This window comes from Musa acuminata, chromosome BXJ3-5 (assembly GCF_036884655.1).
Source record: "Musa acuminata AAA Group cultivar baxijiao chromosome BXJ3-5, Cavendish_Baxijiao_AAA, whole genome shotgun sequence".
Lineage (NCBI taxonomy): Eukaryota > Viridiplantae > Streptophyta > Magnoliopsida > Zingiberales > Musaceae > Musa > Musa acuminata.
Window position 1 is genome coordinate 34,595,001 of NC_088353.1, and position 7,162 is coordinate 34,602,162.

Below are 7,162 nucleotides of genomic sequence, written 5' to 3' on the forward strand. Positions count from 1 at the left end.
TCCCCTGTATCGTCTGGGGACTACGGCGTAGTGGCCTAGTACTTCCGTAGTCGATGAGTCGAGTGAATTATTACAGAGATAATAATTCACTGAGTTAGAAGGAGTTCTGACAGGTATGACTCACGGCCAGCTCGATATTGGGCCTAGAGGGTCACACACATATGGTAGGCATTGCGATGAGTAGAGGTTCGGATATGAGATATCCGACGGAGCCCTTGTCTTATTGGATGCAGATCCAATACCCACTAGGGAAAGGACCCATTAGGGTTTTGACACGGGATCTCTATAAATAGGAGGGATTCACAGCCTCATAGGCTAGAGTCTTTGCTTGCCCTTCCTATTCTCCTCTCCCTCTCCACCTCAGAGTAGGCCTGGAGTTTTGAGGAGCGTCGTCGCAACCCTGCTGTGTGGATCACCGCTAGAGAGGAGGACGCTTGACCTCCTTCATCCTCTCCTAAGGATCTGCAAGGAAACAGGGATATACGATCTCCCTAGGTAACACAATCTCTATACGCAGTTTTGTGTTTTTGCGGATTTTGCGCACCAATCTTCGCACGACGATGAACATCTTTTTGGGAATCGGGGATTTTTGTTTTCTTGTTCTTCCGCTGCGCATATGATGTCGCCCCCCCTATGATTTCCCAACAGTGGTATCAGAGCCAGGTTGTTCGTGCGAATGATTGGTTTTGAACTGCGTGTGTTGTGTTTAGGAAGAATATTGACGTCAAAATCGTTGACGCAAAAGCGAGGAAGGGCAGCAACAGTTGCTGACCTCGATCTGCATACCTGCAGCCGCAGCTGCAGCCGCAGCCAGGCAGCACAGCGCCGGCGCATGCGCAAGCGCTGTGCCTGCAGCAGCCGGCCGGCGGTCTGCTTGCAGCAGGCTTGCTGCTGGCGGGGCTGGCAACCCACGGGCAGAGGCGCCGCAGGGAAGCGGCGCCTGCCGCCGAAAGGAAGCGGCGCCTGCCGCCGCTGCTCCCGCGGGCGAAACCCCCCCCCAGGGGCGGCCGCCCGGCGGTACAGCACCGTCTGCGGAGGCAGCGGCGCCCGAAGGGGGCGCCCACCCGCAGCGGCATCGCCGCCAGCGGGCGTGCCGCCTGCAGGCGAGGGCAGTGCCCTCGCCCCGCCGCATAGGCCGCCGCCGGCAGGGTGGCGGCGGCGGCAGCAGCAAAAAGGGCAAAGGGTATTAGGGTTTTCTGGGCAAAAGACAGTTTTGCCCCTCGGAATTTGAGAAATTCCAGTTTCTGTCTTTTGTCCAAATTACGAAAATACCCTTAGGAATTGAGAAATTCCCTATATATCCCTGATTTCAGAAAATATTAATTAATTAAAAGGTTTAGTTGATTATTATTTTTTATTATTATCTAGTAGTCCTACATGATGATAATTATTTATACATGTGATGTATGATGTGTGGACGGATGATCATGGACCGTGTGATGTGTGTACTTGTGATTATTATTATTGAGGTCCGCGAGCCTCCATTATATTTCTCGTTTATTGTCGGGCCTGCGTGCCTATGATTAAGTTGTAATCACATGAGGAGGCGCAGCGGGAGCGTGGATGCCATAGCGGGACCCACGAGACGGACGATCGTGATGCATGGAGATCAATCAAGATGTCGACGGAACCGACGAGGACGAGATGGACGATCACAAGGCATGGAGATGCACCGTTGCACACATAGATCTTGATGTGAGTGATTAGGCCTACTGGCTCGGGCCTAATCATATTAGGTTGTGGTCCATGATCATCTGGTGTGATTGCTTATACACATACTAGATATGTATATATATTTGCATGCGATGTAGATATATATTAAATATGCATATGTGTGACATGTCATATTAGGAGACCAAATCATAGAAACATCTCTCGATAATATTAAGTCGGTAAACGTGAGGAAATTAGATTGACCCACGTGGCCTTCCATCGTTATGAGTAGGAACCGAATCCCGGTGTAGGTTGAGTTGGTCGAGTCCCTCGAGACTCACCTATATCGCGATTCGCTATCTTGCTTACGACATAGAGATGTCACCGGTGACCTGAGGGCATGATATGCTTGGTCGAGTCCCTCGAGGGTATATCATCAAATCAGACTCATCTTGTAACGAAGGTGTTGACTTAACCGAGCATCATGGTTGGTCGAGTCCCTCGAGGCCATGGTGATTCGGAGGCCGAACAGGACGGGAATCACAAGGAGTTGTGATCGGCAAGAGTTGTCTACCTTTTAGGCTTAGTGTGATTGGTCGAGTCCCTCGAGGTTACACTAAGACGCTGATTGGATCCTGATCCCCACTAGAAGTCTGCCGGAGACTTCCGTTTCACGTGCTGAGGGTGTCGTGTGACTCGTTAGTAAAATAGTGGGAGCATATTAAGATAGAAGTCCATATCTTGATAGTTTATTTCTTGCAAAATCTGCATGTTATTCATTTTTGCTACATCTTTATTTTCAGAAAATGTCGCTTTCAAATCCCTTACGTGGCATACTTGATGTCAACCGCCTCACTGGTCCAAATTATACGGATTGGCTCCGTAACTTGAGAATTGTTCTCACAGCGGAGAAAATCGTGTACGTCCTTGATACAGTGATGCCTACGCCCGAAGAAGGGGCAAGCGAGGATGAGATCGCTCGCTACGTGAAGTACATTGATGACTCCACTCTTGCTCAGTGCTATATGTTGGGCTCTATGACTCCAGAGTTACAGAGACAACATGAAAAGATGGATGCCAGATCCATTCTCCTACATGTCCGTAAATTGTTTGAGGAACAGGGAAGGACTCAACGATATGAGATATCCAAGAGCCTTTTCCACGCTAGGATGACTGAGGGGACACCGGTTCAGAACCATGTCCTAAAGATGATTGAGTGGATAGAGAAACTCACAGGTCTAGGAATGGTCCTAGAGGATAACTTGTGTGTGGACATTGTGCTTCAGTCCCTACCAGATTCCTTTTCACAGTTCATAATGAATTTTAATATGAACAAGCTTGAGGTGACTCTCCCAGAGCTCCTCAATATGTTGAGGGAGGCAGAGAGTACTATTAAGAAAGAGAAGCCAGTTCTCTACACTGGTGAGACCAGAAAGAAAAGGAAAGCAGAAAGGTCCCTTAAGAAGGGAAAGGGCAAAGGCAAACAAGGTAAAGCAAAGGTTGCTAAGAAAGACCCAACAAAGGACAAAGGCCAGTGCTTCCACTATGGTAAAGATGGGCACTGGAAGAGAAACTGCAAAGAGTACCTTGCAGAAAGGGCGAAACAAAAGCTTGATGAAGCTTCAGGTACATTCATGATCAGTCTCCATTTGTCAGACTCTTATGACAACACATGGGTATTAGATACCGGTAATGCTTATCATATATGCAATTCGTTGCAGGTTCTGGCAAGGCCTAGGAGACTAGAGAGAGGCGAGATGGACCTCAAGATGGGTAATGGAGCAAAAGTTGCTGTATTAGCTGTTGGCGAGGTCGCCCTACATCTGCCTAGTGGAGCTTTTATTGCATTAGATGCATGTTATTTTGTTCCTTCTATTATCAAAAACATTATCTCCATTTCATGTTTAACAGTTAGTGGATATAAATTTGTTTTTGAGAACAATGGTTGTTCGATATTATTAGATGATAAGATCATCACGAAAGGAACATTGCATAATGGTTTATTTATGTTAGACACCACTCCACATATCATGAATATAAATGTGTCCAAAAGGAAACGAGATGAGTTGAACAATGCATACCTGTGGCATTGTAGGCTAGGTCACATCCATGAAAGAAGGATTCAAAAGTTGCTAAATGATGGATATCTAGATCCATTCGACTATGTGTCATATGCAACTTGTGAGCCTTGCATTCGTGGAAAACTGACCAACTCTCCATTTAGTGGAACTGGAGAGAGAGCCACTGAGTTGTTGGAACTCATACATAGTGATGTATGTGGACCCATGTCAACTCATGCCATTGGAGGTTACTCCTACTTCATTACATTTACTGATGATTTCTCAAGGTATGGATATGTGTACTTAATGAAGTACAAGTCCGAGGCCTTTGAGAAATTCAGAGAGTATAAGAATGAGGTGGAGAACCAGACTGGAAAGAGTATCAAAACTCTTCGATCAGATCGAGGAGGTGAGTACTTAAGTACAGAGTTTACTCACTTCCTCAAGGACCATGGGATATTATCCCAATGGACACCTCCTTATACACCTCAGCTCAATGGTGTCTCTGAAAGGAGAAATCGTACATTATTAGATATGGTACGGTCCATGATTAGTTTCACTGACCTACCCATCTTATTCTAGGCATATGCTCTAGAGACCGCAGCTTACCTTCTGAATAGAGTTCTAACTAAGTCGGTAGTGTCTACACCATATGAGATATGGAAAGGGAAGAAGTCTGATCTTAAGGTTGTTAAGATTTGGGGCTGCCCTGCCCACATTAAAAGACACAACCCCGATAAGTTAGAATCAAGAACAGAGCGATGCAAATTTGTGGGACACCCCAAGGAAACTTGTGGGTATTATTTCTATCATCTCGAGGACCAAAAGGTCTTTGTAGCTAAGAGAGCAGTGTTCCTTGAGAAGGAACACATTCTTGGCGGAGATAGTGGGAGAATGATAGAGTTGAGCGAGGTTGGAGAACCAAGCTCAAGCACCACTCTACAGCCCGAGTCTGTTCAGGTATCTAATACACAAGTATCAACTTTACGCAGGTCTGATAGAGTATCCCATCCTCCTGAGAGATATGTGGGACATATTAGAGCAGAGGATGTAGAGGATATTGATCCTCAGACCTACGAGGAGGCTATTATGAGTATAGACTCCGGGAAGTGGAAAGAAGCCATGAATTCTGAGATGGATTCTATGTACTCCAATAAGGTTTGGAACCTAGTTGATGCACCCGAAGGTATTGTACCCATCGGTTGCAAGTGGATCTTTAAGAAAAAGATCGGAGTAGATGGAAAGGTAGAGACCTATAAAGCAAGGCTAGTGGCTAAGGGGTATCGTCAAAGGCAAGGTGTTGACTACGACGAAACTTTCTCACCCGTAGCAATGCTAAAATCCATCATAATTCTATTGGCTATTGCAGCACACTATGATTATGAGATCTGGCAGATGGATGTGAAAACCGCATTCCTCAACGGGAACCTGGAGGAGGAGGTGTATATGATGCAACCTGAGGGATTCGTGTCCAAGAACTGCCCAGATAAGGTGTGTAGGTTGCTTAGATCCATTTATGGACTAAAGCAAGCTTCCCGAAGTTGGAACATAAGATTTGATGAGGCAATCAGATCTTATAACTTCGTTAAGAACGAAGATGAGCCTTGTGTATACAGAAAGGTAAGTGGGAGCGCTATTAGCTTTTTGGTGTTATATGTGGATGACATCCTCATCATTGGGAATGACATAAGAATGCTATCCACTGTAAAGACTTGGTTATCTAGACACTTCTCCATTAAGGACTTAGGGGAAGCATCCTATATCTTGGGGATTAGAATCTATAGAGATAGATCCAAGAGGATGCTTGGCTTGTCCTAGTCCAGGTACATAAAAACCATTGTCAAAAGGTTTGGCATGGAAAATTCCAAAGGGCAAACATGAATATGATACCTTATGCCTCAGCAATAGGATCTATCATGTATGTCATGCTATGTACTAGGCCTGATATAGCGCATGCTCTGAGTGTCACGAGCAGGTATCAGGCGAATCCAGGCTTGGAGCACTGGAAAGCAGTAAAGTGTATCCTTAAGTACTTAAGAAGGACTAAGGATCTTTTACTAGTATATGGAGGTAATAGCCTTAAGGTTGAAGGCTACACTGACTCAAGTTTTCAGTCTGATGTCGATGATAGCAAGTCGAATTCAAGGTATGTGTACATCTTGAATGGAGGAGCAGTGTGCAAGAAGAGTTCCAAGCAAGATACCACTGCTGACTCGACCATAGAGGCGGAGTACATTGCTGCATCAGATGCAGCAAAGGAGGGAGTCTGGGTGAAGAAGTTCATCACAGATTTGGGAGTCGATACAGATAGCGACAAGTCGACTTCCTTATATTGCGACAACTATGGGGTGATTACTCAAATAAGGGAACCCGGGTCTTATCAGAAGTGTTCTGAGGAGGTTCCAGCTTATAAGAGAGATCGTAACCCGAGGAGATGTAGCAATGGAAAGAGTTTCATCCGAAGATAACATTGCAGATCCACTGACAAAGCCGTTATCTCATTTTGTCTTTGAGCGTCACAGGGGTCTGATGGGGATCAGACACATAGGTGATTGACTTAGGTCAAGTGGGAGATTGCTAGTCATAAGTGCCCAGCAAGCCAATCACGTGAGTGATGGCACGTGTGACTTGATACAGAATCTTTTTGCTTATTATATTTTGGCGTATATCACTTTATAACTATTGCATAAATATTGTGATGTCCTTGGATTTGTGCAATGGGAATCGGATCGTGATGAGATCACGATAATGAGACCGATTCACCTTTAAACACATATCCTAAATAATCCCGGTCATAGGTTACTCGAGAGGGACATCGTGATAACCGGATAGACTGGTGTGCTGTATACCCGTCCATATGATGGATGCAGCTGGTCTCATAGCTGCTCGTGTAGGGACACTAGGGATACAGTACAGGTGCTCATTGGAGAATGAGTTCACTGATTGATCCGCTTACGGAATGCTGGATGGTTGATGATGCCTTATTGTCAGACAACGATTCCGTAGTCCTAGTGGTGTATCTGGTTCTTAGACTTGAGACACCAAGGATGTCCTGTATGAGTGCTCCACTCTTTGATACCAGACTTATAGGTTTGGTTGTTCCCAGATCTAGTACAGCTGGTCATTGGGAGTGGTAGTCGACCTTACGAGGGCTATTGAGTGTCGACAGAGGATCATCCACTCTCGGCATCATGAGAGGAATATCCCATGTGTTCTTGCTCAGACAAATCCCTAGCCAGGGTCATTCGGGTTGAGAGAGAAAGAGTTCTCCGGGAGAATCCGATTAGAGCGAGACTCGAGTAGAAACCGTATGGGTCTGACAGCACCATGCTCGATATACGGTCTCTGGGATATTAGATGGATGAGGGACTATAGGTACATGGTAACTGAGGACAGACAGGTCCAATGGATTGGATTCCCCTGTATCGTCTGGGGACTACGGCGTAGTG